Source organism: Vollenhovia emeryi, unplaced genomic scaffold, assembly GCF_000949405.1.
Source record: "Vollenhovia emeryi isolate VEMERY1.0 unplaced genomic scaffold, V.emery_V1.0 DF939139.1, whole genome shotgun sequence".
NCBI classification, from domain to species: Eukaryota; Metazoa; Arthropoda; class Insecta; order Hymenoptera; family Formicidae; genus Vollenhovia; species Vollenhovia emeryi.
In genome coordinates this window covers 1885940-1905947 of record NW_011967227.1, presented here as the reverse complement: position 1 = coordinate 1905947, position 20008 = coordinate 1885940, and the positions used below count along the sequence as shown (strand labels likewise).

At 44.3% G+C, this 20008-nt stretch overlaps 1 protein-coding gene across 1 annotated transcript in view; it reads left to right on the top strand.

Annotated features, from left to right (window-relative positions):
- The window catches only part of LOC105567276 (homeotic protein female sterile), a 394357-nt gene that overhangs the window by 5354 nt on the left and 368995 nt on the right, over window positions 1-20008 (top strand). The gene's annotated exons all lie outside the window — the stretch shown is intronic.

Genomic DNA, 20008 nt, shown 5'->3' with positions numbered 1-20008 from the left:
TAAAAAGCACTATTTTATATGTTTGGCGCCTCAGGATACTATAAATTATAGTGAAATTATGGTTATTTCAACTATATTTTTCTATCAGTGTAGTAATGCCGCAAATCTGTACCCACGATGCCCTCAGCGGTTTCCCCCTCGGTCGGGACCAAGGTTAATATTACATTTGTCGCGCGACAGATTTTTCAAGCGCGTCGATTGATTGTAGAATAGAAAATTTCTAGAGACTCGACAACTTTTCTATTCTGCAGCCAGTCAACGCGCTTGAAAAGTTTGTCGTACGACAAATGTAACACTATAGGCTTGGGCCTGTTATACTGTTATGTCGGGACGTAGCCGATGGTCCAATGAGAAAATTTCTCTTCAAAAATGAAATTTTCTCGTTGGACCATCGGCCGTGTCCGACATTCGACAGGGACATCCGTCCCATTGTATAAGGACGCGCAGTCTGTATAAGTCTATGGTCGAGCCGGGTGCGCCAGCTTATCGTTATCGCCGCTGCTTTATCGCGTAACAACGCGATAGCCCGGCGGCGCGATCGCGCTTTCTCGCTCCGCGCCGCGCCGCGCTTCATTCACAGAGAGAAAAAAATAGTTGCAGCTACCACAATCTCACTATAATTTATAGTCATTTTTGGACCCAACCCCATGTTTTTATAATTCTTCCAACTACGTAAGTTATGGTTGACCTAACAATGTATTATAGTTCTCATAGACACAATATTGGTCCATGCAACTTATGATATGGTTGTCATAAACCAAAACGAGCTTTTAATTTGGTAAGGTGTACTATGAAATATTGCAATAACAACCACAAGCAAAATTTCAAATAACTATATGTAATAGTAATAATCGTATTTATATTGAAAGTAATACAATACATTGCGTTCACTACGTTCATTGGTTAAATCACTTTGCACTCACAAAGAATAGTACAAGATAGCATCTTTCAAAGAGAAGATAAGTAATCTTATACGAATGCGTAAACTTATCCGTATTTATAACACCCTAAGCGGTTTTTTACTTACGAGACAGTCTTGTACCGCGCGTCCCTCTAGTGAAGACATTCCGAACCACTTCACTTTTGTTTACCATGCGAATAGTAAAGTGGATGATAGAAAGTATAGTTAAATTTACTATTATTGTACTTGCACCTACTATATAAAACTAGTTAATTTAGTTACTATTCACCATCTTAATATTTTACCAGAACAATGGTTAAAAGCTTCATAAATAATAGTAAAATTTTTATGCTGGTTGGCATCGCTATGACTATGTGGTTGTTATTACTAATATTATAGTGATAATTACTATAAAAATGATATTCCTCACTATAATTATTTTACTATGCAATTATAGTCGCAAATACTACGTACTTTGCTCTCTGTGTTTGTTCGCCTTGCGGCGGCCGCGCGTTAACCTCCGTCTTCGGCGTGTGCGAGCGGATTCCGCGGTTTCGTCGGTTATCGCGTCGAAAGAGCGCTCGAGCGCGCGCGCTCGCGACGCGTCGAAGGGCACGTACGGTCGCCACGGCAGTCGCGAATCCCGTCGAGGGATCGCGTGACACGGGGCTTCCTCGCCGTGAAAATTGCGACCGCGCGCTAAATCGCAATTGGGAGCGACGGCCGGCGTTCGCGAGCCACGGTATGCGCGGGCTCTTTCCTTATCGTGACTTATCGCGTTTCGGTGCGGCGGCGCTTCCGTAACTCTCCGTTGCCCGGAGCTTCGCGTTTATCAGCCACGCTCTTTCGCGCTTTCCGTATTTATAACGGAGCGCGTACTCCCGTAGCGAGGGAGAGACGAGAAAAGTGAGAGCGAAAGTTGAAGAGCGCGGAATTACGATCGCCTTGGCCTCTCGACTAGCCGTGTATTTTTTCGTCGGACGAATCCGCAGGCTTTTTCCTTTCGAATTTCCTCCGCGCTTCTCGACGTCATTCCCGCGGAATACGTTTCTCAAACGCGCCCTTCGCAATCTGATCGCGTTATCAGCAAGAGCCAGCCGATACAAGCTGAATTGTGAGTCTTGTCCGATATTAATTAAACGTGCCAGCGAGTCGTCACGGCGACGATCGCCGACACACCGCCTGCGCGGTGAGCGATTACGCGATATTAATTTGCGACAATTATTAATAATACGCGAAGGTATCGTTTGTTCCCTCTCATTTACGCTTAATTGCCCGCCAATTTCGCCGGTCGACCAAAAATGGATTTCCAGCTCGGGACGGATTTAGAGCGAATCCCAACTTGAACTCCCGTCGCGCTCGTATTTTCGCCCGCAGGTCGCAGCGAGAGTCCAAGTTACAGCGGATTCGGATTCTCCTTTTTTTTCATCATTTTTACGATCGCTGGCCGAGCGGCGATATTTACTCCGCGTGCGCGCGAGCGTGCGTGCGTGCATGCGTTACACACAGCCGCGTCGCGGTGTCCCCGATCGGATCGTGTTTCTCTCGTATAACCGGACCGCGCCGGCCACAGCGTATTTTTTCTACGTGACGCAACGCGGGTGGATAATTTTCATGTCGGGAGGGGAAGAGAGAGAGAGAGATAGAGGTGGCGGGAAGAAGGAGGAGGAAGAGCCGCGTATAGGCAGGTAGCCGCGCGTAAATGCGTCGCGTCGCTCAGCGGTGACGCGCATCCGCGCACAAACGCATCAAATTACAGTACCTTCCAATGGGCGTGCCCCACTGACATTCCGACCTCGCCGTCTTTCATCCTATTGCGAGGAGCCTTCCGCGCTCCTCTCGTCTCCCTGCCGCGAGGACGCGCGCGCGCGCAGGCAAGGGACTCTTTTTCTAGCGCCGGCGTTTAGCCGACGCTCCCGACGTGTTTACGGCACCCGTGAGGAAGTCGCACCTACCTAACCGAAGGCCCGACACCCGAAGGTCTTTACAACGGTACCCGTGTAATCGATACGTTTTTCACAATGAGACTTAGGCGAGATCCTCTATTGGGATGTTGACCGCGGTCGTGACAGATGTGACAAATCCACGGTAATGATGTGACATTGCAACGTTGATTGACAGGCGTCGCTAAGCTCGCGTTTTCTTTTTTAATATACTCGCACAAATATTGCCCGCGAAAAATATTACGTAATTAAATGTTATTAATAATAACTGGTAACCCGAAGGGGAAACCGCTGAGGGCATTGCGGTGTAGAAATTTGCGGCATTACTAGCCATTTTTGGGCATTAGTTTGGGCATTACGCCTTACTGAGGCTTTATAAAGATAAAATAAGATAAAATAAGATAAAGTAATGCCCACTGGGCATTAGTGGGCATTGGTGTACAAGATTTTGGTCAGCGGTGTCCTTTCTATGTTTGAATTTACATCTACGACCGATACGATAGTGTCTGTCCCTAAGGAGAGTTGTTTTCATGTCAATCTCTAGAAGATATGGATTTAGCACTACTAGGATTATTCAAGGTTTGGATGAATCTGAACACCAGAATCTGTAAAACCAACACCCTCAGAAAAGATTTCTGTTACCGGGACGAAAAATATTATTTCTCACAACCTCATTTAGTATAAAAGTAAGACAATATCAAAATAAAATCAATAATTCTTATTCTCCTCGATCGAATTAAAAAAGATTGACTTACTATACTGAGACAAGAGTAACTTTCTATATTCTTGCGTTTAGAATACATTTTCCCTCCATCTTACAACGCAAAGTTGGCATCACGATATTCGACAAAAGACGATACACACCATCACTTTATTCTAGATTTTAGAATTTTTCATTTAAGATTAAAATATTCCTTTCTCTATAATAAATATGATTGGCGCTATCTCGATCCTATTTTATGATACATTCAAGTGTAATAGCATTGGATCCGGAAATTTTTTCTGTGGGTGCGCCAACAACTGATCTTCCTACTGCGATGCAGAAGATACAAACGTGCTTGAAAAGGACCTAAACGTCGCACTTTATTTTTATTTTGTTTTATTAAACGCGTGCCAGTTAAGGTGGGCTAAACTTATTTATTGTTAAATGTTATTGCCGAATTTGAAATATCGAGCGAATGATCGAGATCTAGCTGGACCGCGTCATAAATTTTAATTTATTCACATTTCGACCGATCAAAATGCAATGCGGAATTGCACTGCTCTTTTATTATTTTCAATATTCATGGCCGTAATCTATTTGCACGCTGTGAAACGCCACGAACCGCTCAAAGAAAATGAAACGTTTATTAATATATTTTTTTTTGGTCAAAAGACCCAAGCGCGCCGCATATCGAGACGAGCAACTTACATTTTAATAATTTTAATTAAAGCCGCACGTCGTAAATGTTAAATCCGTTACGCGCTCCTTTTATATTCGTTCACTTTCGTGGCTTTAATTTCCCGCCTCCCATTCAGGCCGCTCTCAATATGCGTTACACGGGAGGTAGCTCTGCGCACCGGAAGTTTACGTCAGCCGGGAAATACAGCGAGACCGGTGTAACAATCTGACGTGGGCACTCGGCGTTTACAACTCGTCCTTCCGAGATTTGATCAAAGGTCAGAATGCAATTTCGTAATACGTCTCGCCGAGTATCCGTGTGTCAGTCGAAAATTCACCGGTTACGCCCGCCTGCAACGCCCAGAAATACGGCGCGGTGAATTAGCGAAATGCCCATCGCGTACGTTTCTTTTCCGCGGCGTCATCATGGCGAATTATCCCGTGACATCATCGTCGGCGACCGTACGTAGATGTGCAAGAGAGATTGGAGGCGCGGAAGCCGCCTAGTTTTATGGGCCGCGTGACGTAACGCGCGCGAAACTATCTCAGGCAAGATGCCCGGCTGCCTCGGGATTCGTGTCTCATCTCTTTTGCCTTTCGGCTAACAATAATCGAAACTCACGTCACGCGCGGCAGCTGCATGGAAAATTTCGCACTCGCGCTCGCTTCCCGCGACGTATATGACGATTCGGGCTTGTAAATTTCTGTAATGGCGAGGGATTATTGCGATTTGTCTTTCAACTACGGCGCAACAATTATGCCCGTGATGTTTTATTTGACGGCGACGCCCGCGACAAATATACGATGTCGCGGTGTTTAATGAGTTTCCTCCGAATCAATGTTGCCGCGGATGATGCAATTTCTTACCGAGGCAATTTCTTGGCGCGTATGAAATTTCTAACGCGAGTCGAAGGGCTTGCGACGCCGCGATATAAATGCAATTATTTAAACGAATAACTTTATTGGCGGAAACGTTAAGATGCAAATATTACTGCAGCTGAAACTAAGAGCTCTTGTTTCTGTTACAATGTAAACACAAAGTTCTTGTAGTGAAATATATATATATGCGTGAATATCGATTTCCGTTCTCAATTAAATATGTATATATAAAACGATAGAATGCAATTTTAATACCGGCGGGAGATTATTTTCAAATGAAAGTAAATAAAAACAAGAAATTAATATCGTACCTTTTTGAGTAAGAAATCTTTTTCGGGAAAATTGAATTTGAATATCTTTTAAGTACGCAAACGAACTTTGTCTGTCATTTATTTTTTCTACTTGTATTAATATTAATGACGTGTACACGGTGCTCGAAAATAATGCAGCAAGCGTTTAAAAATTGTTTTGTATTATTGAACTCTGTTGATATAAGAAAAGAATTCGTATTTATTATTCCGTGTTTATTTTATTCTTCTATGTATACTAGAAGTGCATAAAAACGAAATATAATTTCGATATTGTTTCAAATCTTTGCAAATATTATCTTTATTAATTATTCGCAACTGTTACTGTTTGTAATCGTTTCAACGGCGCTAAACATCAAACGCAAATACACGTGCAAATCTAGACGTACTAAAAATTTAATTTAAATGAAATAACTCGCGAAATGTTCCGAGCAGATTATAATGCGAGGCTGTGTCATCAAAGATGTGCCGGGAAGTCTCACCACTTTTAACTATCTAGGTAACTTTAGGAAATTATTTTTTTTTCGTAAATAACATTCTTTCTAGAGATGAATTTTACGCGTAAGTTGGTGCACTGTAAATAGTTGGCCATGTTTCCATAAAGGTGAATGAAATGTAAATTCTGCCCGAAGAGACTTGTGTCTGATTAAAAAATATTTGATTAAAAATATCCGAAGTAGCTCGACGAGTTTACAATAATATATTTCAATGCATAAGTTTAGTCGACCTTAACTGGCACGTGTTTAATAAAACAAGATAAAATGCAGTGCGACGTTTCGACCAAGGGTTTAGGTCCTTCTCAAGCACGTTCTAAAACAGACGGATAATCGGGATTACAGGCTTATCGAAGATACAAATTGTAAAGTCAATTTTACCGCGGGTTCACTATGATGGGACGGGAATGATGACTCGTGCAATCTCGGATAAGATAATCGGCAACTTTCTTTTATTTAGCTTACATTCGATCTCGTCTTTCTCGCAACCGGCCAACAACTGAAACTTCGCACATCGCGACGGTTGTCTTGATCGCGCACGCCCGCTGCCGGAGCACGTCCGTCTCCGTCCCACATACAATATTGTGGATCACGCGAAAAGCGTGATCGGTCGATCTATACGTTACTTTGAAAATCCGGATCCTACAAAATTAAATCAATAGACAATCAAAATGTGTACAATAATAATATGTAAAATGAAACAAGGTCACAAGTAATGAGTACCATAAAAGATAGGGTTTGTCAAAGCGGATACATAATATAACAAATTGAAAATAAATTCTAGACCAGTCAATTACCTTAAAATTAATTAGGCCAATGTAATATGCAGTTAAACGATAAAAATTCAAAGAAGTTGAGTCATGATTTTAAAATTAGCAGGCACAAAGATAAAATATGTAAATACGCTGTCTACAAAGACCGGAGAATGACTGTCAGAAGTGGCAGTGTGATAAAACGTCTAGGTCAAACATCGCGAAGGAGCGGGAAATAACTAAATAAATAAATAAATGAATAACCAACAATCAAGTCAAAGAATTAATAACAGAATTATAAACAGGGTTAAGATTCTCGGTATCTTTCTTTAAATTAATGGTGTTAGAGTTCATTTTAAAGTGCAACATTTCGGCAATTACTCTCTTTCTCGTATGTTTTTCACAATGTAAGATGTCTGGAGAAGACCAATTGAAATCATGTGAATCATGTCCGAGTGATATGCGGTGTTTGCTGATGACCGGTCATTCTCATCTTTTTTAATATTATTGAAATGCTCTGTGACTCTCGTCTCTAGCGTTGTAGCCATTACAGTGTGATCTGTAGACTATTCCACTTTCTTTGCAGTCGCATAGTGGATCTTTTCCTCTCTTTATTATTCTGTTTAGTTTTCTAGGGACTGTGAACACTGTATTAAAATCTCTGTTTCGTAGAGTACGGCGAATCACTTCACTAATAATATATTAATTCGCTTCGTGTACCTAGTGACTCGTGTGCTTTTCATCGCAATCGCATTGACGCGACAGTCGACATTGTGAACCCAGTGATGATTATGCCGATTGATAATTTGAAAAGGATGCATTCAGCTTGCGAGTTCTCCACTTTCACCGGCGACTCTCGTTTTAGAGAAACGTTCGGTCGTTTGATCTCAAAGGATGAAAGAAAGAGATTCGCGAGTAAGAGCGTTAGATCGCGGCAATCGCGGCGTAAGCGCGTTTTCTAACAAATCGCGCGTCGATTTTGCCCCGATGGGAATTTATGTTTTACAAGCATTTAATTAATATAGAGAATTAAAAGACGCCGACGGATTAAGCCGGAGGGGTGAAAATTTATTACAAAACCTTGTGTCCCGGTTAATTACGAGTGGAATTTGCCCTGACGGAGATTCGTTTAGCCAATTAAATTACGAAGGCAGATAAGTAGCCCCTTTAATCGAATTTTAATTGAGAAAAGCTCGCCGGGGCAATACGGCCGATCGCTGACTCGCCAAGTAGCGATCGCCCGATCCCGGCTTCATCCCGAGCGGGAGAAGATCGGCCAAGCGGGGAGGCATAAAAAGGTGACGCATGCATACTCGGGGAGGACGTAATTCGAGGGTCGCGCGCGTAAGTAAGTTGAGTAACGCCGGGTTGTCGCGCCTGAAAGCGCACAAAGCGAGAACGGCCGGCGACGTTAGCAGCGCCCGCGTATATGCTCGCAGGCACGGTGCCATCGCCTTCGTGGCATCTTAACCGTAAACTCTCGACAATGTGTAAGGTGCGTACGGTGTTGCGCCGTCTAGATTTGCCGTGTCGTCGGTTGAAACGTATTTTTAAGACTCCTCGTGCATTCGCGCGAACAAGACTTCCCCCTTTTCCCCCGTACCTGTTGCAATTTATTATTGCGGAGGGACTCGCCGTTTCGCAAACGGCGCGCTTCCCGGCGAAATTAAAAGGGCACGGGAGTTTTCGAGTTTTCTTTTCCTCTCGCGAATGTCGTCGCCTTTCATTTTCTCAAGTATAACTTTGAGATTGTAGCGCGGCGAAGTTTAGAGTTGACATCGGCATTGAAGAGTGTTTAAACTTAATATCGCAAGTTTGTTCAAAAGCACGTTATCTCACGGCGTGGTGTGGCTCATTGATAATCGAGAAAATAACCGCATACGATTCGAGCTCGTGGCTAATTAATAAATAGGCGGCGTAAAAAGAATATGGTGCTTGTGCCGGCACTTCGGGTTCCTCTCCAGGTATCGTTGTTCGGCATCTTACCTAAAATACCATTGCCAAGTCAGCATACGGGACCAAAATGATGACACACTTTGATACCGGGTGGCGCGATAATGCGAGGTATCTTGAGCATTTCTAGGCGCGCGCACACACATGCACGTCGGGGTGTTGCCTCGTTTTAATTTTAGTCCCGTGACAGGCCACGCTCTCGCGAGAGAACAGGCGGGTGGCGTTGACCCGCCGGTATAATCTACAAATATTTCTCTCTCCCCTTCCCCCCTCCCCCTCCGCTCAGCCTCCCTCCTTTCCTCGGTCCTTTCTCCTTCTCGCTCACCTCGGGCGATACATCAACGTAAATCCACGGGCGTTCTTGCGTTCCCCTTTTTTGGATGCTCGAACGAACTCGCAGTCTCGCTCGTAGCCCTCTCTCCCCTCTTTCTTTTCGTCTTTCTGTCCGGCCCCTCCTCTTGTCGTGGCCTGTTAACCTTCCCTTCTTTGCGATCCGTGGTGGGATCGGGAGTTCATAGCCGACACGATACTCCAGCGTGCGGCGTGTCGCAAAGCGAGACCGTTATTTGACGTATCCGTTATATTCGTGTCCGATGTATCTCGCGATTACCGCCCGATGCGGGCTCGATCGCGCGATCGTCCCTCAACTCTTTCGCCCTTTGTGTGTGCGCGCGCGCGCGCGCGCGTTGTTTTTTTTCATCGTTCCGAATCTCGCGCGAATCTCACGCAATCGAATCCCACGTAATCGAATCTTCATGGTTTCCCGCTGAAAATAAAAGCTGCACGGTGACGGCTTCGAGCGTATCCGCGCGCGCAAAAATTTTCACTTTTCGCTTTTTCATTGGTGAAAAAAAAAGAGTGGAAAGTTATGTAATCGCACGTCCGCTTTCGAATAACAAAGGTCGTTGCGCGAGCTCTGTTCCATTTTGCTCGGGATGATGGATCGATCGCTAATGAAGCTACACAACGGAGTTAAAAGGAACATGCGTACTCGAAAATAATTTAGCAAGCTTTTAAACTCGACGAGATTTGCGAGAGAATGCACACGATAAAAACAGTAAACTACGCTCCGTTGCTGGCTCTGAATTAGTTGCACGCGATTGCGATTCGATATTTAAATTTGATACGTAAATCATAGCTGTTTACGCGCCGATTAGCTTATTGTATATCCAATATCATTAATACATGAAGTCATTCATTAATGATTAATATTGGGGGGGAAGCAAATAGATAATTGAACGTAACGGGAAGCTATTCCTCGTAGCTAGATAGTTAAATAAACCACGTGATTACCGAAACCTGACGTGATTACCGAAACAACCCGGAACTTTATCGACGCGTAATCGGCCTCTTCTCTCTCTCACTCTCCCTCCCACCCTCCCTCCCTCCCTCCCCTTTTCTCCCGACGCATAATTTTTCCTCTCGATAATGATCTCGTTCTCCTATTCGTGGCTTCGTTGCGCCGTAATGACCGCGTTTTCGCGCCAATTCGTGTGGCCCGACAGTGGGCTCGTCGACGCAGAATTCGATCCCGCGGGAACGATAAATATTCAAGGGCCTGGTCCCCCTGCTGCGTCCTGTTCTGAGGAATTCCATAGCGCGAAGGGAGAGAGAAAGAGAGAGAGAGAGAGAGGGGTGAGATGGAGCGAGAGAGCGTGCATTTTGTGCGATGTGACAACGTGCGTGTACCGTAGACTTGCCGACAATGACTCGGAATGAATGATTTGCAAGCGTTGAAACGCATGAACGGGCAGCCAGAGCGCAACGTCCGATTGGACAACGCGAACAGCCCCCTCCCCCCCCCCCGTCACACCCGCAATTGCGCACCCCCTCGCGAATTTATGGCTTCAAAGCGACCCGATGCATCCACCACGCTACGTCAAATTGCTTTTGAGCGGCTTTTTAACCCCTCGCTCTCTTACACGCGACCAAATTTGCGCCCTAATTGCACTCCATCCACCGATTTGCCGCGCGATGTGCTCGCGGAAGAAATTCGGCTGCTCGATTGTTTTCTCACAAATTTTTTTATCGACCGATGTGGACGAATATCGTAAACTGCGAAAACGTGGGCTCTATCTTTGTCCCCAAGCGCAATATCGAGACCTTACGTACTCTTGTGAAATACGTCGATGTCGCGGTGTCGAATGAATAGGGGGGGGGGGGGAAGGGGATAATACTCCAGAGGGTGTATCTTGCATATTTTTATATTACGCGACATTAATTACATTAATTTTACGGTAATGAATTTAATTACAATTTCATTTAACAAATTGCGCAGTTGTTAAGTTACGTTGATAATTACATTTATTAATTTAGCGTACGGTTATATCTGTGAATTATTTATAAAATGTTAGTAAATTTTGCTCGAAATTTGTGACTGCCTTACCGTGTATGCATTTAGCATTTATTAATTAAAGCGGAGGCTTTATTTAACTGAGATACGTGTATATACATACACCCATCGATTTACGCGGAACTTTTTATGCGATCTCATTTTGCGCAACCGGAAAATGTAGCTTTAAACAGAAATACGTTGCACTCATAGAAAAAGTTGTAGTATTTGAAACTAAAAAAAAATAGTAAAATAATTATAGCCAGGAGTATCATTTTTATAGTAATTATTACTATAATATTAGTAATAGCAGCCATATAGACACAGTGATGCCAACTATTTAAAACATTTACTATAAAATAAATGAGATTGAAGTGTCATTTTTTTTTCTGATAATAAGGACGAACAAATTCAAGTTAATTAAAAAGAAGACGTGACTGTTTAAGTCTTGACGATTCTGATAAACGAGACTCTAAATTTCCGCAATTCGCACCGGTAAAGTGACTCGCGAGGGTAAATTCGCCGTACGTATAATATTTTTTTTTTCATACGAGCGTTCGCAAAAATTGCCGATTTACCGTTCTTGATGTTATACGTGGTACGCTTTTAGCCTGAAAACGGCGTTGCGCGTGCGCGCGTGGAAGCTCGTTGGGACGAAAAATATTCGCCGTATAATTGCACGCAACCATTTGCGTGCGAGGATGCGTACGAGCACGCAGCAAAATGCTACGGGCTTGGTGAAAATGATACTGCACGTCGACACGATGCGTTGCGGGATCTTTCGTTCTAATGAAAATTTTCTGAACGTTGAATATTTTTCTCCTCGATTTCACCTCTTTACTTTTTTTTACGGTCGGCTCCCTCTTTATGCGGCCATATTATTTGCGCTCTTTTAAGATTAGAATGTACGAGAACGGCCAGAATTATGCTTATCGTTGTGTTTATTTTGCTCGGGGAATTAATACCGCGCTTGGAGAAGACCTCACCGTCACATCGCTTTCGCGTATACTGTTTCTTTTTCGATGTTTTCTAAGTAGAGCGTGTCGTCCCCGTTAAATTAGTTTTTAAAAGCAAATTTCTTTATGAATATAATATCGGGTTTTTTTTTCCGCACCGAAAATGGGACGAAAAATGGAGTTGTATATAAAAATCTTGCCTACATGATATTGTAACGTCGAATCGCGAGTTTTAGCGGCGTCAAAGCGTATTTCAAGTTAACAAAATTAACGGGAATTAATTTGGGGCAAAATTCCGAATTGCTAAAATGTCGAATGACATTCATTTTTCGTTACGGGTAGATTAACTTTCAATTCGTTGGCGAACTCCAGGTTTACACGACAGCTCGTGTCGTCGTATATCGTATCATACGATAAACCATGTTATCGCAAACTTTGATAATGATCGAGAAACGCGTATAAAGTTGTATTGGTTAAAAAGTTAGGAATCTCCCGGAGCGGTGAGCGCAGCGTATGATTTCCCGACCGGCGGATATCTCGCGAAATATATTCCGCGAGCGCGGAATCTCGGCAGACGTGGCAACTTGTTAACTCGTAGAAACTTAAATGCGTCGAAAGTGCGAACGTAAAACCGGGCGTCGCGCATAGACGCGCATTTGCGCCGCGGCGACAACGACGACGAACCGCATCCGAATGGATGCACACCGCGGCGAATCGGCGATCGATATCTCCATTGTTTTCCATTCGGTTGATAATGCCTCGGCTTTATGCGTATAGCGCTTTCGCTTCAGCTCGCAAATATAATACTTGCTCGCTGTCCGCGGAGGATAAAATCGAGCGTACCGCGAGACGTCCCCGTGCACCGCCCGAGTTTCCGATTTCTCTCCGCTCAAGTCCGCGAGATGCGTAACGCTTGTGCGTCGCGCGATTTAAAGGGCCTCTCTCCCCTCCCTCCGCGTGGATTATCTCGTCGACTCGCGTTCGCGAATGGTAAATACGGAAATGCAAATGACACAGTTTGCTCACACGCGTAATACGCCCCGCGCTATTAAGTTGCTTACGTTTAACCGAGTTAACAACCGAAGCGTCGGGCTCGGAATCGTTAAATGATGGCGCGAGTTACGCAGGTAATAATGATGCGAAGTTACGTAGGATTAATTAACTCCGATTAACGATTTCCCATACCTTTTCTGGGTCACGGTTTTATTTAGCGGACGTCCTACTTTGGGCGGATCAAATTTCGATTACGGATTCCGCGACGAATTTGGAATCGATTTTTCGTTACGGTGAATATTTAATGGACGGCTATTAGTCGCGTCGACGCCTCCGTTTTCAGCATGACGTAACTTTGCAACTAGCACCGATAAGAAAGATCCCGCGTCTATATCTCCGGTGCTCCGGGGAAATATCGAAGTTAGCTCCGTTTTTTTTTCTCCCCTTCTAAGTAACGAAAACTCCCGAAACGCTCGATTAAACGACGCGTGGCGCCCGAAATGGCCCCTAATTGCGTCGAAATAGCGATTCGCGTAATCCGAGGCCGGCCGGACGCCGGGGGCGATGCTTGTTAGAAAACAAATTGCATCCCGCGAGCTCACGCAGTCGGCCGGTTATTATCCGGGCGCGATACAGCGGCCGAATGTCAATTACTCCTCGCGCTCGCGTTACTTTGCGCGGGGCCCCCGCTAACTTCCTTAATGAACGAAATTCGGCTGCCGCGCTCCGGCCGCGGTTCCGCTCTTTCCCCGCAATTTCTCCGGCGTGGCACGCTGGCACGGGGGAGGGGGAGGGGGAACGATTTTCTCCATCCGCGCGGAAAGGCGTCGCTCGTCGCGCTCTCGCTCTCCTCGCGGATTCCCTGCACGCGCACGGAAAGAACAATGTAGCTGCTGTAGCTAAAACTTAGCAAAATAGGAACAGCTAATATTTTTAGTTGTGATAGCTCAATATTTTGCTACGACAGCAAACCGTTTGCTGTCGCACCTAATGCAATAGGCACAGTAGCAAAATATTGAGCTATCACAACTAAAATATTAGCTGTCCCTATTTTGCTAAGTTTTAGCTACAGCAGCTACATTGTTTTTTCCGTGCGTTGGCTGAAAGGACGGGACCGAGGAAAAACCGCTGACCAAAATCTTGCACACCAATGCCCACTAATGCCCGGTGGGCATTACTTTATCTTGTTATGCTATTCTATTTTATCTTTCTTATCTTATTTTATTCTTATAATGCCCAAAAATGTCTAGTAATGCCGCAAATCTGTACACCACAATGCCCTCAGCGATTTCCCCCTCGGGCGGGACGTGCGCTCGAAAAGTCCCGCGGGTGGAAAATAGCGCATCGGCGCACCCGAATTTATGCCGGCGGTGCTCTTTTGGCGGTGTTAGTGCGTCTTATTTTTTGGTGACAACGCTCCTGCGTGAATTCAAAACCCTTTCAGAAAGATCCACCTACTATCGTACACTCGGCATCGGGTTTATTCAGATCTCCCGCGGAACGCGGGAAAGCTTCCGGGTGCTTCTCGTTGGATATTTTTTGCGACTCTCTCTCTTTCTCTGTTACTGTTCTGTTTCAAAATAAACCGTCCATCAAAGGACGGGCTGTATCTGGGCCAAAGAATTTCAAGATTTATTTAGTTTGCAATTTAATTATTTCCATTATTTCCTTTAACAAAATGTGGATTGGAACCAGGACTGGCATAACAATATTATGTAAATAAACTTACGTGTCAATTACTTATCATTATCTTTCCGCTGTGATATTCTCGGTAAAACGTATATTATGTGCTAACATCGCGCCAACCAGTGAATAGAATCATTCCGCTATTATTTGAAGAATATTGTCTGATATAATAGAAAATACATTTCGTACATTTCAGGATTGCGGTTATTCAATGATTACAAACGTGGCAATATTGGACAGATACTTTTAATCCCTCTCGGATTAAAAGTAATCTCACGTGAGGAAGCGATTAACTTCTAATTTGCGCGCGTAAAGCATTTTGTGTCTCTTATCCACTTATGGGATAAAAAAAGGATATTTAGAGCCCACAGTTAGAAACCTATATAAATGTAAGTTACGCGGCGGCTATCGGGGGTTGCATTAAAAGAGAGAGGGAGAAGGAGAGAGAGGGAGGGGAGGGAGGGATGCGGTGAATAGACCGTACCGGTTGTATCCACGAGCACGAGAAAGAAATACGATAATATCGAAAACGTAGTTTGCTCCTTCGGTACATACCCAAAATCCTTTTAGCTAATTTAATCGGACCTAATTCCATTACACAGCCGGCAGCAACCCTTAAGCCCGGTCGTTCCCATTGTTTCATTCCGTTAATTTCGCTCCTTCTCTCGTTTTTTTTTTTACTTTACTCTCGGTCTCGCGCACAAAGGGAAACCCATCGAGTGAACGGGCGTGCTCATGCACACACGCACACGGCCGTGCCGCGTGCAGAATTGCACGTGCCCGCGCTCGTACGGTCCGGGTAATCAGGTGCAATCTATCGGAAATGTTAAAAATCATTTTTTCTACCTCACCGCACTTTGTCCCTCCTCTCTTTCTCTCTTCCATCTCCGCGGCGCTGCGCGCCTCTATTTACATAACTTTCTCTCTCGTTCTCACGTGTCCACTCATCCTCCGTCGATCGAATCGCTGGCTCTCGGCTCGGCATATCTCCCGGCGTCGGCGGATTTGTCCAATCGACCGCAATCACGTATCCAACCGGTGCATTATAATGGTGACGTTATAAATGGACCGTCCGACAAGTAAAAGCTCGCAATGCGAAAACCGCATCTCTGGTTAATATCCGGCATGTCGCTATTTTCAAATTGGACCGGGATCTATTTTCTTTTTAATTTTTAATTTGCGCTTTAAATGGAAACACACTATGCGCGCGCGTGAAATATAAATGTGCCCGGTGAGTTAAATACTGATAAATAATTTTACGTACGGCGTATCTTAATTGATCTTCGAATGTGATACTGAAAATTAAAGCGCTTTACAAGATTAAAAGCGTAATTTCACGACATCTCGTTTTAATTAAGCTGGATAGGTTTTGTATCGGAATTTTTACGCCCGTGCGAGACTAATACCGAGATTATTAGACTTTGAAAGTTGTAAAACCACAAGAGGTAAAGGATATTAAATTCTCATCAAACGGAAATGGCGGAACAGAAAAATCTCAAGGTTGTCCGGCGGGATAACGTGTTATCTCTCGGGAACCGTCAATACTCTATTTGACTTGCGTCGTGCAAGCAGAGTTCCGCAATTGCACGCCGCAATTTTTTAACGATGCTCGAAATTAAAGTGTCAAGTGCTTTACCAGGGCTACGACTTAATAAACGCACGAAAAGTGTCGACTCGTACATTCAACACGGTGCAATTGGACGTGCGTGCGTGCGTGCGCGCGCGCGCTTCATGTTCGGTACACGTGCTCTCACACGTGCGCGCGGCAGATCGGGATAAAAAGGCCGATTAATTAGGGATTCGGATATTCGTTTTGCGCCGACGGATTTCGACTCGGGCGATGAGAACGACCTTCGAAGGGTACGAGGAGCTCGCGGCGACAGCGACGAGGACGAGGTCGAAACGTCTGTGTGAGATATTGATTCGGCCGGCCCTCTTTCCTGCGGTAGTCACGTGAAAGAAGAAGTGGACGAAGCTCGAAGCCGCATTCGTGCACGTATATCGATTCGACCGGCAGAACGAGAGAACGAGAGAGAGAGAGAGAGAGAGAGGGAGAGAGAAAGAGACGGAGGCTCTCGAGCACGCGAGTCACTAGAGAAAGAGAAATATCTGAACGTTAGTCGTGCCTGCCTGCCCAGCTCTCTGCGTAATAATTATTGATAAAGCCGGGCCTCTCGTTTTTCCCGATCAAAATTTCACGTCGGCGCCGCGGCGGTATCGCCAACGATTCGTTCCGTATTAGCAACACGCGCGAGCTGATTCACCGGAGACACATTAACCCTTATCCGAATAATGTTTTTCTTCGCCGAAGCGATTTTCCCTCGAGTAATTTAACGCTACGACGGTATGTCAAATCAAGTTCTACGTGCCGTATATTTCGCCAACGTTTATGAATTTTAACAAGGGGGTAATCACTTGGTGTATTCGTTAATACAAAATTACTTTTCGTTAAGACCACGGTTAGACTAGTGGGAGAAGTGGGAAAAATGGAAACACGTGACCGAATACTACTAGAATCTTAACTGGAATTACGTCTACCAGCAAATACTTCATAGTAAAATAAGAAAAATATATTTTGATGAAGTCTAACAGCTCTTTGAGGTTTAACAACGTTACATATTATTAAACGGGTATATAAAACATTATTTGCAATTAGATGAGATTATTTGTAATCAGATGAAATCGTGTAATCGGTGGGACAACATTTTAGCTAGTGGTTACCCCCGTGAATTTTAACGTACATAGCTCGGTTTTAAAATATAATATTGTGTATACTACCGTATTAACGCTTATTTTCGTTTCATATTAATGTCGTAATGTTGGATTTACTGAAGTAGTCCAATTTAAAAGACAATATTATCTTGTAAATTTTTATCAGAATGTAATTCTTTTTTTCCGGGAATGTAATTCTCACCCGCGAAAAAAATGTGCGAAATAACCATAAAAAAATACATATTGATGTGTACGAGAACAATAAACTGATTTGCACTTAATGGTGTACTGAAGTTATAAAATTCCGGATTAATAAAGACTGTCGGTAAATGAAAATTGAAATATTTCAGACGTCACGTACGCACGCGTACACGCATATAAAGCACGTGAACAAAATAAATCCTTTTGCTTCATAAAACTAAAAAGAGTCTATTTGCTCGGATAAAGGTTAAAGCTGCATTGATACATTTCTTTTATAGACACGACAATTTATCACGTATTTCACATGTAAGCTTATTCGTAATATTTTTTTCAAATCTGCTCCCTGGTTCTATAAAACATGTTCTGTTGATTATAAGAGCAGCTGATTCCAATTTATCGGATTGTCGGGGTCGCAACTTATTTGTCCACTAGGATTGTTACCGGATAGACAAACATTTCTAAACATGCCCAGAACAACAGCAATATTGGAATCTAGCAAAAAGTGTTGTAGATCTGCTCATGATATAACATTTTTCGTGTCGACGAACATTTTTCTGGGCATTTGATGCATTCGTGTTTTTGCATTCGATCGACGTACCTAACTCCGTTCAATTTTTATTCTGTAAAGTAACAAGCAGAATGTCTTTCTCTCTCTCGTGACTCTCTCGCGCGGGACTTTTCTGAGCAAATCTCGATTCTAAATAGAGTCCGCTCTATTGAAAATTAAGATCGGGCGCCATAATAGGACGTGAGTTGGCATTGGCGGTTAATGCGATTTCATCCCGAGATTTAATAAATTAGCTCTCAACGAGCGAAGAAGTAGATTGGTATAGATTAATATCCACGCGTATTTCCTGTTTGAGGAATTGATTTACGAGTACGCGCGGGTACGTGACAGCTGTCGCGTTTGACAGTCTGTGACGGCGAGGCCTCGCGGTGCCGTTGCGTTCGCGTTACTCGAGTGATTCTCGGCGGACTCGCGGAATCCCGGCGAGAACAAACGATCGAGCGCACGAGACGTTTTTCTCCGCCGCGCGGCACCGGTCGTGCGTGCTTGCCGATGTGTGCGCGCACCGGACGCGCACACATACGTCGCCGTAACTCGCGCCAGGTAACATGAGAAACGGCGACTCCGAGCTCCGCTTTTCGTAAGCGGCTTACTTGCGCGACGGAAAATTGTACTACGTACAGTCCTAGCCGCGCGCGCGCGCGCGCCTTTTTCTTCGCCTTAACTGTCTCTACGTCATCGCGCATAAAATACACGACCTTCCCCGTTCTCTTCTCACCCTCGTCCACCCCCGTCCGGAACGCGCCGCGCCCCGGATGTTTATGCTGCACGTAAGCAAACACAGTTTTTCTCCGGCTAATGTACGCGGGAGATCGCGAAGAGTTATGGCACGTTGCGTGAGTCTTCGCAGGTAGAATTATTAAATTATGCGGCATTTTTTTCCCGTTCACTCCCGACGCGCGACCGCTGTTCACGCGGGGTTCGGTCAGGGTTACCCGCGCTTTGATTTCTTTTTACTGTCTACGGTTCAATTGAACTAGCTACCCTCTTTACATCTGGATCAACCATCTCCTTTGTTCCATAAATTACAGTATATTCGCAAAGACGCACGATTTAACCCTTCGTGGTCACTTCGGTAATCATTTAGGAGCAATGAATAGGGTAGTTTTAGAGGAAAATGAGAAATATGTGTCTACAGAGTGTTCTGTAATATCCGCCTCACCTCTTATATGCGGATAGAGCGGACTAGACTGAGTCGAAAAGTCCTTTACCATTTTGCAATTTTCGCAATGGTTAACGAGTTATTAATTATTAGAAATCGCTGTCTTAGCCCGGCCTACCGCCTAATTCAATCTTACGGCTGTCCCGCGATTGGCGTTGCTAGGCGCGCGGGGAGTTGTTTATTATACGTAGCCGTTGCCGTGTGTCATAAACCATGGAGTCTGTATAAGGAGATCGTACTAGGCTTGATTACGTCACCAAACATGGGCTGACATTATTGCAAAATATTGAAGAAAACATTTAGCCACTTAGAGCCCTGGCGTCGCACAAACAGATTAAGGATTCCCCCATGAGTTTACCGATCTTGATCTCACTGGCTCGTAGATACAGCGTATAACTGTTGTTATCTCGGGGGTTGATTTCTGGAACTTACGAAAATTACAAAAGTGAGTGAATACCAGAATATTTATAATTTCAACCTGTGAATTGGCTCACTTTTGTAATTTTCACAAGTTTCAGAGATACACAATCCACCTCTCCTCATCTCTCTGTCTCTCTCTCGACTCTCACGAACGCTTCATGCGTATGACAACCATGTGACACGCACGAATGCGAATCGAGTTGTCCATTGACAGCACTCCCAGTGATTCTTTTCGAAACGAATATTTCTCGAAAATGTCGGCCCACTCTGATCACGGGAGTTCGGTCTCTTTATACAGACTCCATGGTCATAAATAATTTCCCGCGCGCCTAGCAACGCCAATCGCTGGACAGCCGCATCTCGAGCT